This window comes from Brassica napus, unplaced genomic scaffold (assembly GCF_020379485.1).
Source record: "Brassica napus cultivar Da-Ae unplaced genomic scaffold, Da-Ae ScsIHWf_1146;HRSCAF=1628, whole genome shotgun sequence".
Lineage (NCBI taxonomy): Eukaryota > Viridiplantae > Streptophyta > Magnoliopsida > Brassicales > Brassicaceae > Brassica > Brassica napus.
The window spans coordinates 8,932-29,747 of NW_026014570.1; the positions used below are offsets into that span (position 1 = coordinate 8,932).

At 36.4% G+C, this 20,816-nt stretch overlaps 1 non-coding gene and 1 pseudogene across 1 annotated transcript; one reads left to right on the forward strand and one right to left on the reverse strand.

Annotated features, from left to right (window-relative positions):
- The first annotated feature begins 6,525 nt into the window (after nt 1-6,525).
- Nucleotides 6,526-9,071, forward strand: LOC106384491 (annotated as a pseudogene).
- An 8,533-nt stretch (nt 9,072-17,604) lies between these two features.
- Nucleotides 17,605-17,711, reverse strand: LOC125596195. Its single transcript, XR_007330924.1, has one exon. It is a non-coding gene; the product is annotated as a small nucleolar RNA R71 (small nucleolar RNA).
- Between the last annotated feature and the right edge of the window lie 3,105 nt (nt 17,712-20,816).

Genomic DNA, 20,816 nt, shown 5'->3' on the forward strand with positions numbered 1-20,816 from the left:
CCCTCATCCGTTCCCTCTCTGAACTAAACGTTACGTTCAGACATTACTGATCGATCAATTAAGGTCTTTAAGCTCCTATTAATTGTTTCGTTCCAATTCCCATTCATATAACAATCTCTAAACACTGTGTGTTATATTGGTTTTATTCGCACTGAAACAAAAAGACATGAGATACGGTTTCGGCATAAGTTAGAAAAGCATGGGTGTAACTACAAGACTGCTTTAACGCTGACTTTGTATTTACCTTTTAAAACTGCTCTGTCTTACTCTTGCTCATCAAAAATTTCCTTATACATTGGAAGAAATAGATGGATACTCCACTGTTCTTTATGTGGGCTATTTTGTTAGTATTTTGAAGTCCCATGCTAATCATTATAAATAGATGTTACTCTCAACATTGTCATGTTGTGACTTTTGATACCACCACTCAGAGCTTGAATTTAGATATACCTGCACGGTTTTCTGTCTTAATATTTTCCTTTTACTGATTCCGTGTCTTTGATTTAAGAACCAAGAAGAGATGAGGCTGGACTTTCTGTCCGATGAGCTGATTTCAGTAACTGTCTATCTCCAGAATCATGGTATCATTCCTAGAATCTTCATTAACTCTTAAGTTTAGTTTCGACATTTAAAAAACAACCACTTACATTTGAGTACAGATTTTAACACTCACAACTTTTAACAACCAACCGTAAATAGGAACCAACTTTTAGCACTAGATTATTTAAAAACATGTAACTGGAAAGCTTTTTTGGCTTGGAAATGACTGTCTTAGCAAATGGTAGGTGTGCTGTTGGGAACTGCTATACTTTGCGTAAAGATTATAGATCTGTTCTTAAGATGTTTCAGCGAGCTAATATGGAGATATGCACATACGCTTTCTGGTCACGAGTACAATTCTTTTCTATCATGAACTTGGTGTAATAGATAGCCTTTAAACGATAAGATTGGTACTGAAATGTATTATAAATTCGTGGGATTGTTAAGACCACACTGAAAAAAAAGTATTTGGTAGAATGAATTGTGCACTTTTAAATTTGAGAGTGTTTATTCACCCTTTCAAAATTCGTGAAGATAAGAACATATTGTAATGAAAAATCCCTCAAAAGAAGGGACAAAGAGCTGTTGGGTATGTTATAAGATATCAAAATCAAAACACCTACTACATCTACAGATCCACATAAACAAAAATTAAGAACACTTGTCTACGACACTGTCTTTTAGAAAGGAAATGATCTAGAATTTGAGTACCATTTACTTCATTACAAGGAAATGTATTTTGATATTTATCCGGAACCGAAGAACTGAACCGAAGGTTGAATTAGATCCTATCAATTATACTAGTGGATCATATATTTCTAAAACCAAAAGTCGGAACCAAACCTAGAACCGAATGGGTACCCAAATATCTATAATATAATTTATATATTTATAAATATTAACTATATTTAGTATTAAAATAATCAAATAATATAAAAATAATATTTACAAGTCGAAATACCCAAAAATGAATTAATAGAATACTTTTTATCCAAAATACTTAAATTATCTGACTTATACAATTTTTTATCTGAAAACCCAATTTTTTTTGATATTTAATGTGAAAACCCCTGATATCTTTTACTTTTTAACCCAAATTAACCAAAAATCGAAACCAAACCAGAACTGAATGGGATCCGATATTACTTTGGATATAAGTCTGCTCGACTTTGATATCCGAACTGAACCAAAAACCAAAATAACTGAACCAAACCGAAAAAAACTTTCTATATAATCTAACATATTTTAAACTTCTAGAACCAGAGAACCAAATTGGAACTGAACCGGAACTGAATGCCGACGGCTAGCTATGGTAATGAATTTTAAGATGGTTTACGTTGATTGTTTGGTAATGTTCGGTAATGATCTTGAGAGATGTTTGTGAATAGAGAGATGAAAATTAGGAATTTAAGAAAGATGAACTGGAACTTTTCGTGTTTAGATTAGGTTTTCCGTTTTATCAAATTGACATTGATTAGTGATTTAACTTCTGTCAAACAAATTAATGGAAGATTAATTAGAGTGTTAAATAGGCTTGGTCAACGATTGTTTAAGGTTTTTTCTTATTTGACAAAGAGTTCAGGAATTAAATGGTATGTTTTCGAGTTAAGACTAAAAGGTCATTTTCTCTATTATATATTTGACTGAGGGGGGTGTATTGGACTGAGGATTCTAAAGAGCTGTGGAGTGTTTTAATTTTGGTGGAATTTAAGTGAGTTTTGAAGTTGTTTGAGTGATTTTAGTTAAAGTTTTAAAATAAAAATAAAAACTACAGGTGATTTGGTAAACTATTTTCAAAAAATTTCAGAGTTTTTAGATGATTTGCTTAGTCTTTAATTTTGCCACATCTACCATGTAATCAAACTCGTTATCCAGGTACTCCAGTTGACATTCCAACATTTTGACAAGCCTCATGGATCCCACACACACTCATTTCCAACAACTCCATTGATCTGCATCTCGTTGGCAAACTCGTTACAAACTCAAGCTGAGAGATTAGTGGTATAACCAAAGCTCCTAAGAGAATTCACCAACTCAAAATGTATCACGTCGTGATACCTTTCTCTTTGAAACACCCATTCTTTGTTACCATCTTCCTCTGTGACTTGAATCTCAGAGATAAGACCAGCTGCAATTCTCTTAGTTGCACGTAACCAAATATGTTGTTGTGTCTGATCATCTCTACGCTAATCCTTCCTTTACGTTCTGGAAAATCAGTTGGTTTCTGTGATTGAAATCCAGAAACAAAATGATGAGAACCTTGCCTCTTCAGATTATGATGGTCCAGTACTCAAGTGATTTTGTGAGGTCTTGTGACTGCCAATCATATTTAAGAAGATGAACTTCACGTCTCTGACATGTATCAACAGTCAAACTCCTTCCAAATCGAACATGTCTAATATCCTTATGGCTTGTTATTCCTCTGGAACTACACAAACAGAAGCTCATACCGTAGTTCTTGAGAGCCTGAACAAAAACAAGTTGAATTGCTTTCTTCTCCGTCATGTAACAAAATCCGCTTTCAAATTCTTCTTCTGAGAAATTTCACACCCTTGAAATCGAACATAACCGAAAGTATGAGATCATTTTCCCGAGTCCTATCAATTTGTTGATCATTGATTCATTTCATGGGGAGGTGAGATAACTCCATTAACAGTCTCTCATGTTTCTTGTAACCAATTTCTACAATCAATGTAATTGTATTTCATCTTGTTCTTTGCTCTTACTGGTTTTGATACTCAAACCTATCATCTACTAGATGTTCTCCTTATTGTTTTAACAAGACAGGGCGACAAAACTGCAGAGGAACCTAAGAGTGGTGTTTGCAAAGTTCCATGATTTAAGAACTCCCTGAGGATCAGTGATAGAGGTCTGGGTTCCTCGTAAGCATCTTATGTCGTCTTCATCAGCAGCCATCACAGAAGAATAACAGAGAAAGAAGATGAACATAATTGTGATATATAGGAAGAAGATATATATAATTTTAGCCGATCTCCATGGATGAAACTGTTCAGAACTTTGATTTTTTGGTATCTGCCAATGGACCAAAGAGACAAAGCTGCAAGTCATATGCGTTGGACGTCGTCTTAGATAAATACAAAGTAGCCGTCAGTCGTTTTTTTTTTTGGTATATATTTTCTTGTTCATCGTTAGATAGATGTTTTATTTTTATTTTGAAGTCTCTCCAAATAACACATGTAGAGGTAGGAGTTTTAGAACAGCACTTTTTAACTAGAATATATGAAAAGTATCCCAAAATCACATTCGTAACTTTTTCTTTCAAAATAATGTTTACTTTTCAATAACAGTGGATTTGATATAAGTTTTATAAATGATTAATTGAATAATAGGAGATTTGCAAGTGTTTGAAATGATTTTACATAAATATCATGTTCAATAACAGGTGATTTGAAAAGAATTTTTAAAATCCTTAGTTGAATAACAGGGAGTTTTAAAACAACTCCAAAATCTTTTAAAATCATAGTTTCAATACACCCCCTAAGTAATGAAGTGTAATAATCTGGTCAAAAAGATTAATAAGAAAGAATATAATTAATTGGCTGGGTTAGATGAATAATAACTCTAACGTGATCATATTTATTTATTTACATGAACAGGTCAAATGACTCAATCTACAAATAAAAGACATACCTATTTGGCTAAACCCATATCTAGACTTTCTAATAAAAAAGATTGTATAAAACAAGTATAAATTGGCTCTATCATCATCATCGACACACAAGCACTATCAACTAAATTCTTTTGATTTCTAATTTGCTTAATCAAAAGGAATCTAAGATGATGAGAACTGCTTTTTTAATTATGGTTCTTGTTTTCGCAATGACTTTGTCATATCCGAATGCTCAGCCGACAGATCCTGAAGGGTGTAAAAACACATTTAGGAACATTACAGAAGGATGCCGCCAATATCTACGCAATATTTTTCATTTTCATTTCGGATTCGGTGGGCTCAAGAAAGCATGTTGTGGAACCGTTGTTAATGTTACAGATTTATGTTGGCCAATCCTCTTCCCGAACCAGCCTTATGTTCGTTTTCTGTTAAAGTCTCTTTGCACAAAGTCCAATTTACATTGAAGTTTTTGAGTATTTTATTTTTATGATATTTTAAAAAGTGAAAATAAAAGGTTATCTACTTATTAATTAATACATATTTTTGCTTATAATACCATTTATGTATTACTAGACTTTAATCCGTATCATGCTCGTAAACTTTTAGTTCAAATACAAAAATTAAATTAAATAATATGTTACAATACCATTTTCTAATTTTATTAAATTTGTAGAGAAAAACTAAGTTTTTGAGACGTCAAAATTATCTAGAGAGTCTGACTTCTAAAAGTAATTTCCCATACAAATGCTGGAATATAATCATGATGGCTTGCTTGAAGACACTATCTGGGTCTCGCTAAACAATTTTGAATAAAATAATAAATAATCTTAAATATAGTTTAAAAAATAAGAGATATATCAAAGATAAATTAGAAAACGTAGGATTTTCCCTAAAACTTAGGATGAAAATATTATGCTCTACCAAATGTGTAAAAATTATCCTATAAAATAGCTAAAGAATCTCAATCATTTAAGAAGTTTAAGGGACCAAATCAAATTTATTTTGATTATTCTATTAATGTTAGATTTAAGTGTAAGTACATTTATCTGAAATCGAAGAACCGAACCGTACCAAAAAAAAAGAACTAAACCAAAATCAAATCAGTTTTTTTTTTTTAAATATTCGTACTGATCTTAGATCTCTAAAACCGAAAAGTCAGAAGTGGTGAAGTTAAAGAGTCTGGTAAAAATAAGATGAATGGAGGAGAATACTCTAACCGCATGTCCATTGGCTGGATTGTTATGAGTATCTCATGAACTAAAATAAAGAAATGAAATAAAAGGTAAGGGCAAAAGAGGAGAGATGGAAGAATTGATTATTCGTCAAGCTTCTAATAGTCTAATTATTTAAAATTAACTAATGCATGACTCACATATCTATTCGGGTGTTTTTTTTTTTTGTATAAATAAATATTTGCTTTGTATAAATGACGGTATATATTTTTAACATTTATCCTTATTAAATAATTTTAAATATAATATTTCTAAGCACAATAAATTTATAATATATATTAGTATTTTTTATTTTTTGACCCATCAACTGTATCACATACATTTCTCATCATATATTTATCGTATTGGATTAATATGAAAATGTATGTAAAATAATATATTAACAGATTAATTTATATTTTATTTATATATTATATAAATTCACTATTATATTTTACAGTTTAAATGAATAAAACTTTATATTTCTTAAAATAAAGTAGGTTAACCAATTAATTTAGTTTGATAGAATAACCCAAAAAAGCCTTATTATAGTTATATATATTTTCACAAATTATATTATAACTTTAATATTTATATGTCTTTATATATAAAAAAAATTTCAATTTTTTCTATAAAAATTTATTGAAAATGAGACACATAATTTACGATGTAATTGTATTATGATGTAAAGACGTTTAATAAAAAATATGAAAAGAGAGTTCATAAATATGTATAATTATTATGGTGAAGATAATAAATGAAGTTGTTAGAATTGGTTCAAAAAGGAATGGAGAAGTTGTAGTAAAATACTTAAAATAGAGAAGTTCTGTTTTGTACTTATATTTTAATAATATAGATAAAATATCCATATATATATAGTAGAAAGATGTCATTTTTGTATGAGCCATCTCAGCAACTCCTTCAACTGGGTGAGACACGTCAGATTTTTAAAGAAAAATCACTCTATAGATTTGTCTAAGGTGGGTATTTGGGAAACCTATCGTGTTTTGGTATGGGTTCAATCAGATTTTGGTTCGGGTTTAATCGGATTTTCGGGTTTATGAATTTCAGTCCTATTCAGGTAGTATAAAAGTTTGGTGCGAGTTTGGTTTGAGATTTGTAACATTTTTAAAAACCTGTTAAATCTAATATAATTTTGGGTTGTTTTAGGATTCAGAATTCACGTAACTGATTCATTGAACAAATCTTAATCGGGTTTTTGGTTCCAAAATACTTTTTGGACTTAGTTAAACCCAAAACCTAAAAAAAATCCAGTGAAATAACGATCAAAATAAAAAAAATTGAAACGATAAATTTTATTGTCACGATTCTTGTAGTTTCTAGATTAATTTTTGACAAATGAAATAAAAAATATTAGATAATGAAATTAGAGAACAAAACTCAAAAATATGTATAAACCTATCATATCTAATATTGAATCCGATAAACTCGACTATATAGAAGAAAAAATAATACCAAAATATATTAAACTAAGTATCTGAGTTAATTATTTATGTAAGATACTTATTTAGGTATTTAATGAAATCTTAGAGTATTTTGATAAATATATATATTTGGGATTAAGTTCGGATTTTGTACGTATTTTTTTGAATTTTATGAGGTTTTTGGATATTCATTCGAGTTCGAGTTTGATTCATATAACACACATAACCCAAAATACAATAAAACAAATCATATTCGATATTTATGTTGGGCTTGGTTCGATACGGATTCATCGGTTCGGATTTTTGAATTTGGAGTTTTTATCCACCCCGAGATTAGTCAGTTTCGTAGGTTTTGTATTATGTAGTTAGCCAACACATGTATTAGATAATTATAAACATTGGGCTTGACCCTACTATCTATAACAATAAAGGGAAGTTTTCTCTCACCTCCTGCTGCCACTTCAGCCTATAGGGTGGGGCATTTCGCGACACGTGTCGTAATACCAAAGCTTTTGCGATTTTTTCCGTTTGCGGTTCTCTAATTAAAGCGTATGAGAAGTGGGTTTCCCGTACAATAGATAGGTTTGGCCCAAACCTTGAGCCCGTTAAGAGACCTATCCGGGTATTAGGTATTAGGGTTCGTCCGTTCGTCGTAGTCTTCCTCTTTCACTTGCCACCTCCACAATGTAATTCACAGACTTTAAGCGTCGATTCTAACTCTGTAACTTGGTAGTTATGCCCCACCCTCTTGACAAAGCCACAGCCGATGGACACAACGTGGACGGTGGCTTGAAGGCCATTGGGCTTACCGATCAAAGAGAGACACCATCGTTTGGAGCAAATCCACTGGACTTCCTCTCCACAAAGCTATCGTCTGTATGGATGCTCGCACCAGTTCCATCTGCAGGTACATACATACATAATCTCTCTCTCTCTCTCTCTCTCTCTTTCTTCTTTTGTTTTCTTGAATCATTTGTCATAAAAATCCTCTGTTCTTAGGGAGTTCGTTTTTGATGAATTTTTTTTTTTGGATGATATTCACAGGAGACTAGAGAAGGAACTATCAGGAGGAAGATCCCATTTCGTTGAGTCTTGTGGATTGCCTATAAGCACATACTTCTCTGCCATGAAGCTTCTCTGGCTAATGGAGAACGTAGATGCTGTTAAAGACGCTATCAAGAAAGGATATGCCATCTTTGGCACAATCGACACATGGCTGATCTGGAACATGACCGGCGGTGTGAATGGAGGTCTACACGTCACTGATGTCACCAACGCTTCTCGTACAATGCTCATGAACCTCAAAACCCTGAGCTGTGACGAGGACACTCTCAAGACTCTAGGCATTCCCGCTGAAATCTTACCAAGATTGTAAGCAACACGGAGGTCATTGGAGAAATCTGCAAAGGCTGGCCCATTCCTGGTATCAAGATCGCTGGATGTCTTGGCGACCTGCACATTGCAATGTTAGGACAAGCTTGCAAAAAAGGTGAGGCTAAGAGTACCTACGACACTGGCCCTTTCATCCTTCTCAACACAGGAGAAGTTCCCATCAAGTCAGGTCATGGACTTCTAACCACACTGTCTTACAAGCTTGGGCCTCAAGCACAGACAAATTACGCTCTCGAGGGTTCCATTGTTATAGCTGGAGCTGCTGTTCAGTGGCTAAGAGACAGTCTTGGGATTATTAAGAGTGCCAGTGAAATTGAAGATTTGGCGGCTATGGTAGAAACAACCGGAGGAGTGTACTTTGTGCCAGCATTCAACGGTTTGTTTGCACCTTGGTGGAGAGAAGACGCTCGTGTTGTCTGCATTGGAATCACGAGATTCACAAACAAGTCTCACATTGCAAGGGCTGTGCTGGAGAGCATGTGTTTCCAAGTGAAAGATGTGCTAGACTCCCTAAATAACGAGAAAGGGGAGTTCTTGCTTAGAGTTGATGGTGGCGCCACTGCCAACAACCTTCTTATGCATATTCAGGTAATGACTTATCCTCTTCTTCTCACGTATGAATCTTGATGATGTGTTGTTTATTTTGTAACATTACTCTCATTTGTCCTTTTGAAACATGGGGCTGATTTGATGGGAACTCCGGTGGTGAGGCCAGTGGACATAGAGACAACAGCACTTGGAGCAGCTTACGCATTACATTTCTTTCTGAAGATGCTAGAGGAGGCTGACGTTCCAACGAAAGAGGATAATATAGTTTACAAAGAGATTTTGAAGAACCTTTGCGAAGCCTAGGCGAGATTTAATATAGTGAATTTTTACTCCTAAATGTACGACTCATATTGCTTTCTAACTTACACAATAAATTATATGGTTCCCCTGTTTCTAACACTCTCGATATGTGTTTGCAGCTTAAACAAATATGGATCATGGAACTAATCTCAAGCACACTTCCATTATCTGAGAGATCTTAATAATGCGGAGCTGTCATCATCTCTACACATACTATGTATGGTTAACTGAGATGGGAGTTTTAAAATTTTATAAATACAGAAAAATATACTCTGTGAGAAATCACGGCTGACTTACTCAACAACAAAATTTCAAAAATCAAACGCCCACCTCTGACTTACGGAATCAGTTTTGTTCTCTCAGCAACTTGGGATTGATGTTTGTGGCAACCACCACCTTTGGTTCATCACAACTCCAAAGCAAATTTGCATCAAGGAGCCTATCTAGATCGGCAAAAACACTTAGGCAAACATTTGAGTGACTTCAAAGACAGGGAGTCTAACGATTAGACATGTCCAGACTGTAAAACCTTATGTGTGCTCACCTTTAAAAGAAAATGATTTTTTTGAGTAGATATATATACCTTTCAATGCTTATGGTGATCATCATGCGTTGTGTACTTTATGTCTCTTCATTGTAAGTAGTTCTAATCCCCTTACTTGCCCAACAACATCTACAAAATGAATATATGTGCTAAGCTATCAAGTGTGATATGTGAAATAAATATATGCAAAAGTTTTAAAAGAGGGAAATGAATTCAAACATGGTAAATCAGTAGTCGTGTTGGATAATACCATAAGTTGTTTGTAATCCCGAAACCTGAAGCTCTCCCTCGGGATCCGTTCAAACGTTTCAGCAAGCTCCACAAGCTCCACGAAAACAGTTTGGTCAATGAAACGAATAGCACATGAGGACTCTCGGTAAAGGGGAAGTTGGGCTTTATGTTACATCAAAAGTATTAAGCTCATAAACCGAGTCTTCACTCAATAAGTTTTTGAACGTATTGGGACGATGCACACTAAGTGAAGCCTGAATAATTGTAGAATGAGAGAAAAACGCTTCAATGAGATGACGCCATCTCACAAAAACACATACAAGAACACATACCTTCTTGAGCCTCTCCTCCACTCTTTCTTTTTTTATCTGGTCGAGTTCAGCCTAAGAGCTTCAGTGTCATCCTCATCGTCGTCACTTTCAACATCACTAACAAAGACAACCAGGTCGTAAGATAACTTGAAGGAAATTATGACTCTCAGTTGACATAAGTCATCAAAAACTCCCGAAAAGGATAGCACCGAAGCAATTGCATATTCCCAAAACCATGGCTCTGATGAAAAGCCTTGAGTACACCGCTAGCAAAGAATCTTTAGCCAAATTTAAAGCACAAAAAATGAACTGCAATAGGTAGAAATTAATTGAAAATTGGTACCTATCATCATCATCACTTATGATATCAACTTATTAATAAAGAAGGGGAGCTCATTGGGTTGACATGCTGATGTTTGATTAATAGGTACACCTTCAAATATTTCTCCTTCTTTTGATTATGAGACTAAACTCTTGATTAATAGGAGTTAGTGATGCTGCTCCAAATCAGCCTGCTCCAAATCAGCCTGCTCCAAATTGCATAGCTCCAGAACTGGACTGGCAGTTAGATTCTGGCAGCTGTAACTTTTTGGCTTTTGCTAATAATTTTGAAAACAAATTATTTTCCATAGTTATAAAATTTATTCTTTCTCACAACTTCATACTCACGTATTAAAATGGATCAAATGTATCCTATCTATACTTCTACCACTAACTTCTATCAAATGGATCAAATGTATCCTCTTTATACTACTACCACTAACTTCTATCAAATGAATCAAACAAACCCTGTTCAACTTATTAAATTAATAAATATACGAACCCGGCGCGTAGCGCCGAAATACCCCTAGTATTTTAATAGACTAAACTATCATCTTATCACAGCGTGTCTTATGAATCCCACAAGATGAATCCCAAATAACAAAACTGCTTGGATAAAATTTGCGCCTTGCGCAGGATGAGTTTATTTGTATATATTATCGATAGTTTTTTTTATATATGTGATCATTTTATTTATATATATAAAATATTTTTTGTTGTTATTATATAATTTCTTTCCGATGGATCGGATCAATTTTTATTAAAAATAATGGAACAAAACTATAATTAATACATCATGGGTTGATCGGATTGGACATTAAACAAACTATGACATAAAAACCTTATTTTTTCCATCGAACACATTTCTGAAAAAAGTGAACAGTATTGTTTTCACAGTTGAATTATTTTGACTTTTATCTTCCATATGGTTTTGAAAGCTTTCAAATCAACCATCGAATTAATACATGTCATTTTAATGTTTTTAGTCGTATACTTAAGGAAAACTTACATTTTTGTAATTTAAAGTCTTTTTAAAAAAATTCAAAATATGACATATATGAAAATTCTAACATATAAGAAAAATATAACATATAAGGTGTCCTCATTTTTGTATTTTAAAGTCGTTTAAAAAAAATATAACATATAAAGGTTTCCTCATTTTTTTAATTTAAAGTCATTTTAAAAAATTCAAAATATACCATATAAGAAAAAATCTAATTTTTTTATTATATGTTTAATGTGATTGTTTAAGTTTTTTTAATAATATAAATTTAAACAAAAATGAAGAAGGATGGAAAAATTGTTATCAAATCTTTATTATTCATTATCATTAATTCTCGTATGTATGTAAATCATATTAGGTAATTCCGTAGCTTTTATTTAAGGAAAGAATACACACTTTATATATTTTAGGTTAATATAATGTTCTCTAGTATTATATAATTATGGAATAATGTGACACCATTAGATTAAACTATACTTTATATTAGATACTGTAGAATTCTTTAAAATAGAATTTAGAAGGAATTTAGAGTGCCACCTAGGATTTGGAGTTTTTTTAATTAATACAAAATTAAGGTTCTAATTTTTCAAATGCTTCTCAATTAATATATAGGGATATTATCCCATCTTATTAAAATTGTTATTTCGCGTTTATAGAACATAACATGTGCTATAATAAATTATTGCAGTTTGTATTGAATTTACTCTTCGTATATTCAACAATTGATATATTTGACATCACAAAAAAAAAATTGCTTCAGTGATAGGCCATAGATTTTACCCACTTTTAGTCATGGTTTATAAGTGTTTTAATAACTAGTTATTATGTTTTAGAGTTTATTTAGTATATTTATAGGATCAGAAGTGACTTGGAAGAAAGTGATGATTTTGGAGCATTTTGGAGATAATTAGAGAGAACAACCGAGCTGACCATCAAGCAAGACCAGTGGTCGACATTCAGAGACAATAATCGATCGATGCACATCTTGTGACATCGATCGACATCGAAGCGCGCAGAAGCCCGTTTGGTTCCAACCGACTTAGAGCCCAAGACTTCACCAATTTACAAGATTACCCCTGACGAGTTTTAACCTAATATTTATAGCTTGCCAAAGTGTAAGAGGCAAAGTGTGGTTTCTTGTTTTCTTATTTTCACAGCAAAAAGTTTTCTAGGATTTTTGTAGAGTTGGAGAGAAGATCCAAAGAGATTTGTAATTGGAACTCCATTATTATCTATCTATCTATGCAGTTTTTATACCTTATTGTTATTATGAATTGGTTACATATGTCTGAGTAGTTTTATTGTTAGATTTAGGGTTTAAATAGGTTATGAGGGATTAGCCCCAACTATTATTGCTAAATTGTGATATTCAATATTAGGATTGTCATTAATGCTTGTTTCTAGTTTAGCTAGCTAGAACCTTGACCTAGGAGTTGTAGGCACAAGTTAACACTTGAATATCACCTTGAATCCGTCCTAATTGAACTATGATTGTTAGAGTAAGGCGAAAGCTGATCTAGTAAGCCTTGTGAGCATCACTACAATAAAACAACGGTATTCTGACGGACATTCCGACGGAAAATGAAATCCTCGGAATATCCGGAGGAATTTCCGAGGATATTCCGAGGAAACACAAAATTTGGTTTCCTCGGAATTTCCTCGAAATATACCGACGGAATTCTGAGGAAATATTAATCCGTCGGAATATTCTTATGGAATACCGAGGAAAAATGTATTCCTCGGAAAAACCGATGAATTCCGAGGATATATTATAGCCGTTAGAGAGCCATTGGAGGATTTTAAAAATTCAGAGGAAATTCCAACGAACTAGCCGTTTCCGTCTGAATTCCGTCGAAATTTTCTCGGTCTATCGGCAGGATTTCAACTATAAATACAAGCACCCCTCTTCCTCTTCATTCACTCCATATCTTCATCTTCCCTCTTACTCTCTTTACACACGAATTTGATTCATAAAAAAACATGTCTTCTTCAAATTATTTTCGTTCTTGGATCGATCGACCTCATTTGGATCCGAACACGAGATTGCTTACAGAAGAATACCAACGAGGTATAACCGAATTCATGGGGTTAGTTCACCGACAACCGGAAGCAAAAACATGTATGTTAAGATGTCCTTGCTCTAATTGTAAAATAGAAAGGTTATTAAAGAGTGGGATGTTTGGACTCATCTATATTTCAGTGAGTTTACACGAAGTTACAAAATTTGGTATCATCATGGGGAAACTGATTATGAACATGGTAGTACTAGCGAACCTCAGCCAGCGGTTACATTAGAAGAACCAATTAGAACGGATGTAGATTATGGTGTAGGTACTGAGCAGATGGTAAATGATCATTTTAGAGGGGAAGATTTACCCAATACACAAGCTAGGAGATTTTATGATATGTTGGATGCTGGAAAACAACCATTGTACGAAGGTTGCAGAGATGGTCATTCAGCTTTATCATCTGCTACAAGATTGATGGGCAATTAAACAGATTATAATTTGGCTGAATACTGTGTGGATGCGATTGCTGATTTTGTAAAAGGTATTCTACCCGAGGATAATGTAGCTCCTGGTTCATACTACGAGGTTCAGAAACTCGTAGCTGGTCTTGGTTTATCGTATCAGGTAATAGATGTATGCAGCGACAACTGCATGATTTATTGGAGGGCGGATGAACAGCGGGTTACATGCAAATTTTGCGGAAAGCCTCGTTATAAAGATACGAGTGGAAGATTTCCAGTGCCATATAAAAGGATGTGGTATTTTCCTTTGACGGAAAGGTTTCAGAGGTTGTATCTGTCTGAACGCACAGCGCAACCAATGAGATGGCATGCGGAGCACTCAACAGATGGTGAGATCAGACATCCTTCAGATGCAAAAGCGTGGAAGCATTTCCAATCAAAGTAGAAATGTTTACCTTGGATTATGTACTGATGGTTTCAGCCCGTTTGGCAAGAGTGGAAGACAGTATTCTCTATGGCCAGTCATTCTTACACCATACAACCTACCCCCAAACTTGTGCTTGCGACGAGAGTTTTTGTTTCTCTCGATTCTCGTTCCCGGACCAGAGCATCCTAAGAGATCACTTGATGTGTTTCTTCAGCCACTAATATATGAGTTGCAACAACTATGGGCTCAAGGTGCTGAAACATACGATGTTTCGTGTAAAGAAAACTTTCAAATGCGGGCAGTACTAATGTGGACAATAAGTGATGTTCCAGCATATGATATATTATCTGGATGGACAACGCATGGAAGGCTATCATGTCCATATTGTCAAGATAACACTGATGCTTTCCAACTAAAACACGGAAGGAAAACGTGTTGGTTTGACTGTCACAGGAGATTCCTACCACCTGATCATCCATATCGTAGGAGTAGGAATTTGTTTACGAAGAACAAGAGGGTATTTGACAGTCCACCTCCGGAAATTTGTGGGAAAGATTTGAAGACACAACTAAGAAATTTTGGTGCAGAAAGGACGCCAGACATCGATGGACATGAGCGTTTTCCGGTAGATGCTGTTGGAGACCTACATAACTGGCACAAAAAAAGTATTTTCTGGGATCTGCCATTGATATTCCGTGTTGTTAACGGTTTTAAACTCGTTTTGGAGCAATTAAATGGTCAGTTTTAATTAATGTTTTGGTCTATTTGATGCGTTTTGGTGTTCTTAAGTGTAATATGCAGGTTACTAGATAGCTTGCAAGAAAAGAACGCATTCGGGATTTATTCAGAAGCAAGATGGACCGAACAATGGACCGAATGAGAAGTATTGATCGCACAGGACATAGATCGACCGATCCATTGTCTGTGGATCGACCGATCCAGAGCTAAGACTAAAAGCAGAACTTGTCGCTACTGTTTCATGCACTAGATCGACCGATCCGGTCCATGTGGATCGACCGATCCCACGCTCTACGGGCTCCACACGCACCACCGAGCTTTTCACTCCTTTTTACCCACTCCCCTCAATAATGGAAAAAAAACTCTCGACTTTTGGGGACTCAGAAAAGACCAGAGACAACCAAGAAGGAGATTTACAAGTTCTTGAGAGAGATTTGAGAGTTTTGTAACTTGTTTTGTGTGATTTGTGAAGATTTGTAAAGGAGTTCATCTCAAAACCATTTGGAGAAGATCTTCTGAACCTTTACTCTGTTTTAATACAATCTTATCATGTTTTCTTCATCAAAATCGTGTTGTTCTTGCTTAGTTATGTGTGAGTAGTCATCTAGTTGGGTTTAGGGGTTCTCATAGGGGATTTCTTGATGTTTTGATTCATAAAACGTGTGTAGACTAAGGGATTACGTTTTGGTTCTTCATCTAATGGATTTCTTACTGCTTGAACTGAATTGATCACTTAGTTCATGATATCAGATTGTTTGATGCACCGAAAGTGATTGTTTGAACTTCCGAAAACACTTTAGATGAGCAAAGTGTCCTTAACCCTCGGAAGTTGATGTTATTGCGCTTTGTGAACATATTGAACCTGTTCTTAATGCTTGTTTAGAAATTGAAACTCAGCGGAAGTTAGTGTGGAGATTTCTATAACATAGAGAATTAGCGCTACGGAAGTAGGTTAATTCTAATATCGTGTTTGAGTTCTAGACGGTTCTTAATATATCCCTGTGTCTGCCATTAATTGTATCTTGATTAAAAAGAAATCCCTGAGAATTCCCAATGCCCAACGTTTGTTTTAAAATAGTTTTCAAATCGTTTAAATCATCTTTTTACAACTTGTTTATGTTTTGTGACACTAAAGAAAATTAAATAAAAAAACATCAAAAATATATCTTCGTTCGCTGTAGCTATTAACTTGTCTGCAACTCTACGTGTGATCATCGGTCCCTGTGGATTCGATCCCGCATTACTACTGCGTACTTTACTGTGCACTTACAATTAGATAATCGGGTTAAAACTCGACACATCAAGTTTTTGGCGCCGTTGCCGGGGACTCAGAAAAGACCAGAGACGACCAAGAAGGAGATTTACAAGTTCTTGAGAGAGATTTGAGAGTTTTGTAACTTGTTTTGTGTGATTTGTGAAGATTTGTAAAGGAGTTCATCTCAAAACCATTTGGAGAAGATCTTCTGAACCTTTACTCTGTTTTAATACAATCTTATCATGTTTTCTTCATCAAAATCGTGTTGTTCTTGCTTAGTTATGTGTACTGGGAGGATCATCTGCTAAGGTATAATTTAGATGTCATGCATATTGAGAAGAACTTTTTTGACAATCTCATGAACACGATCCTTAATGTTCAAGGTAAAACAAAGGATAATTTGAAGTCAAGACTGGATTTAGTTGATATATGTGCTCGTTCAGAACTTCATGTTGATGAGAATGGTAGGGCTCCTTTTCCCATATACCGACTTGATGCAAAGGGAAAAGATGCCTTCTTTGATTGGATTTCAAACGATGTGGACTATAGCATTTTTATTTTGTCTAATGTTTCTGTCTTTCTCTTTCTGTTTGTGTTTTCAGGTGAATGAGCGGATTTCATACTAGAAGCAAAGGATCATCGAATTTAATACCTTTGGAGTTAGAGCTCGGCCGCCTAGAGAGACAAGTGAAAAAGAAAAGACTTGAGTCCGCTGAAGAGGTTGAAATGGCTGAACACCAAGAAGACCAGTTTCAGGACAACACGCAAAATCCAATTCCTGTAGATGAACGAGAAGGCAACAATGCTGGTGATAATCAGCAGGCTGGTGTAGCTGCAAGACAACAGGCTGGAGACTATGGCATGCCTAGGATGACGCTTGCACATTATGATACACCAGATGCATTCTATGCCGATCGTTCTGGGATTCGCCCACCTCCCATTGAGAGAAGAGACTTTGAGATCAAGACTGGTCTCATTAATTTGGTGGAGAAAAATCCGTTTCATGGAAACCCGTCTGAGGACCCGATGTATCACTTGGAGCATTTTGAGCGAGTCTGTGACACCAACAGACATAATGGAGTTCCTCAAGGCGCTTTGAAATGCAGGTTGTTCCCGTTTTCCTTAGCTGATAAAGCTATCAGATGGTTAAAGTCCATCCCTCCAGGATCTCTTACTACATGGGAAGAGACAAGAGCTGCTTTTCTACAGCATTTCTTCACCAAGTCAAGGTCCACATATCTGAGAAGCAGAATTGGAAGCTTTCAGCAGCTTGATTCAGAAAGCTTTCATGAGGCTTGGGAGCGTTTCAAGGAGTACACACAGGACTGCCCTCACCATGGTTACACTGATGTGAGCTTGCTGAACATTTTCTATAATGGAGTTCATGAAGAGAGTCAAGATGCCATGGACACAGCAAGTAATGGTGATTTCATGACCAAGACTGTTGAAGAAGCTTACACCTTGCTGAACAACCTGTCATCCAGCAAAGCAAACCGCAAGTCAAGGTTTGACACCAGCCAAAAGGGTGTTGGTTATGAATGCCAAGATTGAGATGCTTCTCAAGAGAGATCAGAAATCTGTGAAATTTGTGGAGGAGCAAGGCTATCGTTCCTCACAAGAAACTGTTGGTGATGATTCAGATGATATGCAAGCTGATGTGAACTACATTGGTGGTCAAGGAAACTACAACAGAGGCTACAATCAGAACCTTGGATGGAGTCAAAATCAGCAAAATAATCTGTCTTACCGGAGCAACAATGTGGAGAATCCACAACATCAGTCCTACCCTCAGGCAGGAAACAGGCAGAACCAGAATCAGAACCAGAGTGTGTTCAACCAAGGATATCAGAACAGAAATCAATATCAGGGGAACAACTCGGGCAACTCAGGATTTCAGCAAAGGCAGCAGTACAACAACTACCAGAATCAAGGGAATGCCTCTTCGTCACAGTCTTCCAGGATAACGAAATTAAGAAGATGCTGCAAATGGTGCTAGAAGGTCAGAAGAATAGCACTGCAGAGATAAACACCAAGGTGGATAACATGTATGGAGAGCTTAATGGGAAGTTTGAAGCTTTGAACACCCATTTGAAAGTTTTGGAAAAGCAAGTTGCTCAAACCGCCTCCAGCAGCAGAACAGCACCTGGATTTCTACCAGGGAAGTCAGAGACGAATCCCAAGGAGTTTGTGAATGCTGCAACACTTAGGAGTGGAAAAACGATTGAGGGATCGAATAAGAAAAAGATCGACCGATCTCAGGAACAAATCGACCGATCTAAGGGGACGGAGATCGACCAATCGGGTCCATGTGGATCGACCGATCCCGTGTCAACGAAGCCAAATTCCTCTGAACCTGAAGAGGTGTATGTGGCGCCTCCTGCTTATGTTCCTAAGGCTCCATACCCATCCAGACCAAGGCAGAAGATCAAAGAACGTGAGTACGAGAAGCTAAAGAACCTTGTTGGGGAGTTACATGTGAGATTGCCATTCGTTGAAGCGGTGAAGATGGTACCTTCTCTTAAAAGGTACATGAAGGAGATTCTTACCGATAAGATGAGCCTAGAGCGTGGTGTGTTGATGCTCAATGAGGAATGTAGCGCAGTTCTACAAAATGTCATGCCTAAAAAGCGTGAAGATCCCGGAGCATTTGTTCTACCATGCCGCATTGGATCACTTACCTTTGAGAGGAGTCTCTGCGATCTGGGTTCAGGAGTGAGCGTAATGCCTTTCTCTGTCTCTGAGAGGCTAGGCATGACGAACTACAAACCTACAAGGGTCTCCTTGGTCCTTGCTGACCGATCAGTGCGAAGACCAGTCGGTGTACTAGAAAACATCCCTGTTGGTGTTGGAAAGGGATATGTGCTTACCGATTTTGTAGTTCTGGAGCTGGAAGAGGAACCTAAAGATCCTCTCATTTTGGGCAGACCGTTTTTAGCTACTGCTGGAGCCATGATTGATGTACAGAATGGGCATATAGACTTACGTCTAGGAGACATGGCGATGAGATACAATGTGGAGAAGGTGCTGAAAAATCCGACTATTGATGGACAGACTTTCTGGGTTGATACATTGACTGAACTGGTGGAGGAAATGGATGAAGAGTTGCACACTGATGATCCTCTACAAGTCGCATTGACCCAAAGGGAGAGTGAGTTCGGGTTCATGAACCAAGAAGTGGTTGGATTTTCTGAGATTTTGGATTCAGCCTCACCGATTGAGAAGCATGTCGCCTATGTCAGCCTTGAAGACTCAGGCACCGATAAAACCGTCAAACCGTCATCCTCCCAACCAGATTGGAGTGAGGAGAATGCTCCAAAGGTGGAACTTAAAGCCCTCCCAGCTGGGCTGAGGTATGCATTCTTGGGACCGAATTCCACATATCCTGTTATTATTTGTGCTAACCTGAATAATGTGGAGACCGCTTTGCTTCTTTCAAAATTGCGAAAGTATAGAAAAGCATTGGGGTACTCTTTGGATGATATTACAGGTATTTCTCCAGATCTTTGCATGCACAAGATTCACTTGGAGGATGAGTCAAAGACGTCCATAGAGCACCAGCGAAGACTGAATCCCAAACTGATGGAAGTTGTGAAAAAGGAGATTCTAAAGCTGTTGAGTGCAGGGGTGATCTACCCAATTTCAGACAGCACTTGGGTGAGCCCGGTTCATGTGGTTCCTAAGAAGGGTGGCATCACTGTCATCACAAATGAGAAGGCTGAGCTGATTCCTACCAGAACAGTCACAGGGCATAGGATGTGCATTGACTACAGGAAGCTAAACTCAGCTACAAGGAAGGACCACTTCCCACTTCCTTTCATTGACCAGATGCTGGAAAGACTAGCCAACCACCCCTACTACTGTTTTCTCGATGGCTACTCCGGGTTCTTTCAGATACCCATTCATCCAGAGGACCAAGAGAAGACAACATTCACCTGTCCATACGGTACTTTGTGCTAAATTGGGAGAAGTGCCATTTCATGGTGAAAGATGGCATTGTTTTGGGTCACAGGATATCAGAGCAGGGTATCGAGGTTGACAAAGCAAAGATTGAAGTTATGACCAGCCTACAGCCTCCCAGGACAGTGAGGGATATTCGGAGTTTTCTGGGACATGCCGGTTTCTACAGGAGGTTTATCAAAGACTTCTCTATGATAGCGAGGCCACTCACCCGTCTGCTGTGCAAAGAAGCGAAGTTTGTTTTTGATGCTGACTGCCTCGCTGCGTTTCAGATTCTCAAGAAGTCTCTAGTCAGTGCTCCCATTGTGCAGCCACCAGATTGGGACTTGCCATTTGAAATAATGTGTGACGCAAGTGATTACGCGATTGGAGCTGTTTTGGGGCAGAGAAAAGACAAGAAACTCCATGTGATCTATTATGCCAGCCGAACGCTTGATGATGCTCAAATCAAGTATGCTACCACTGAGAAGGAGTTGCTGGCAGTAGTTTAT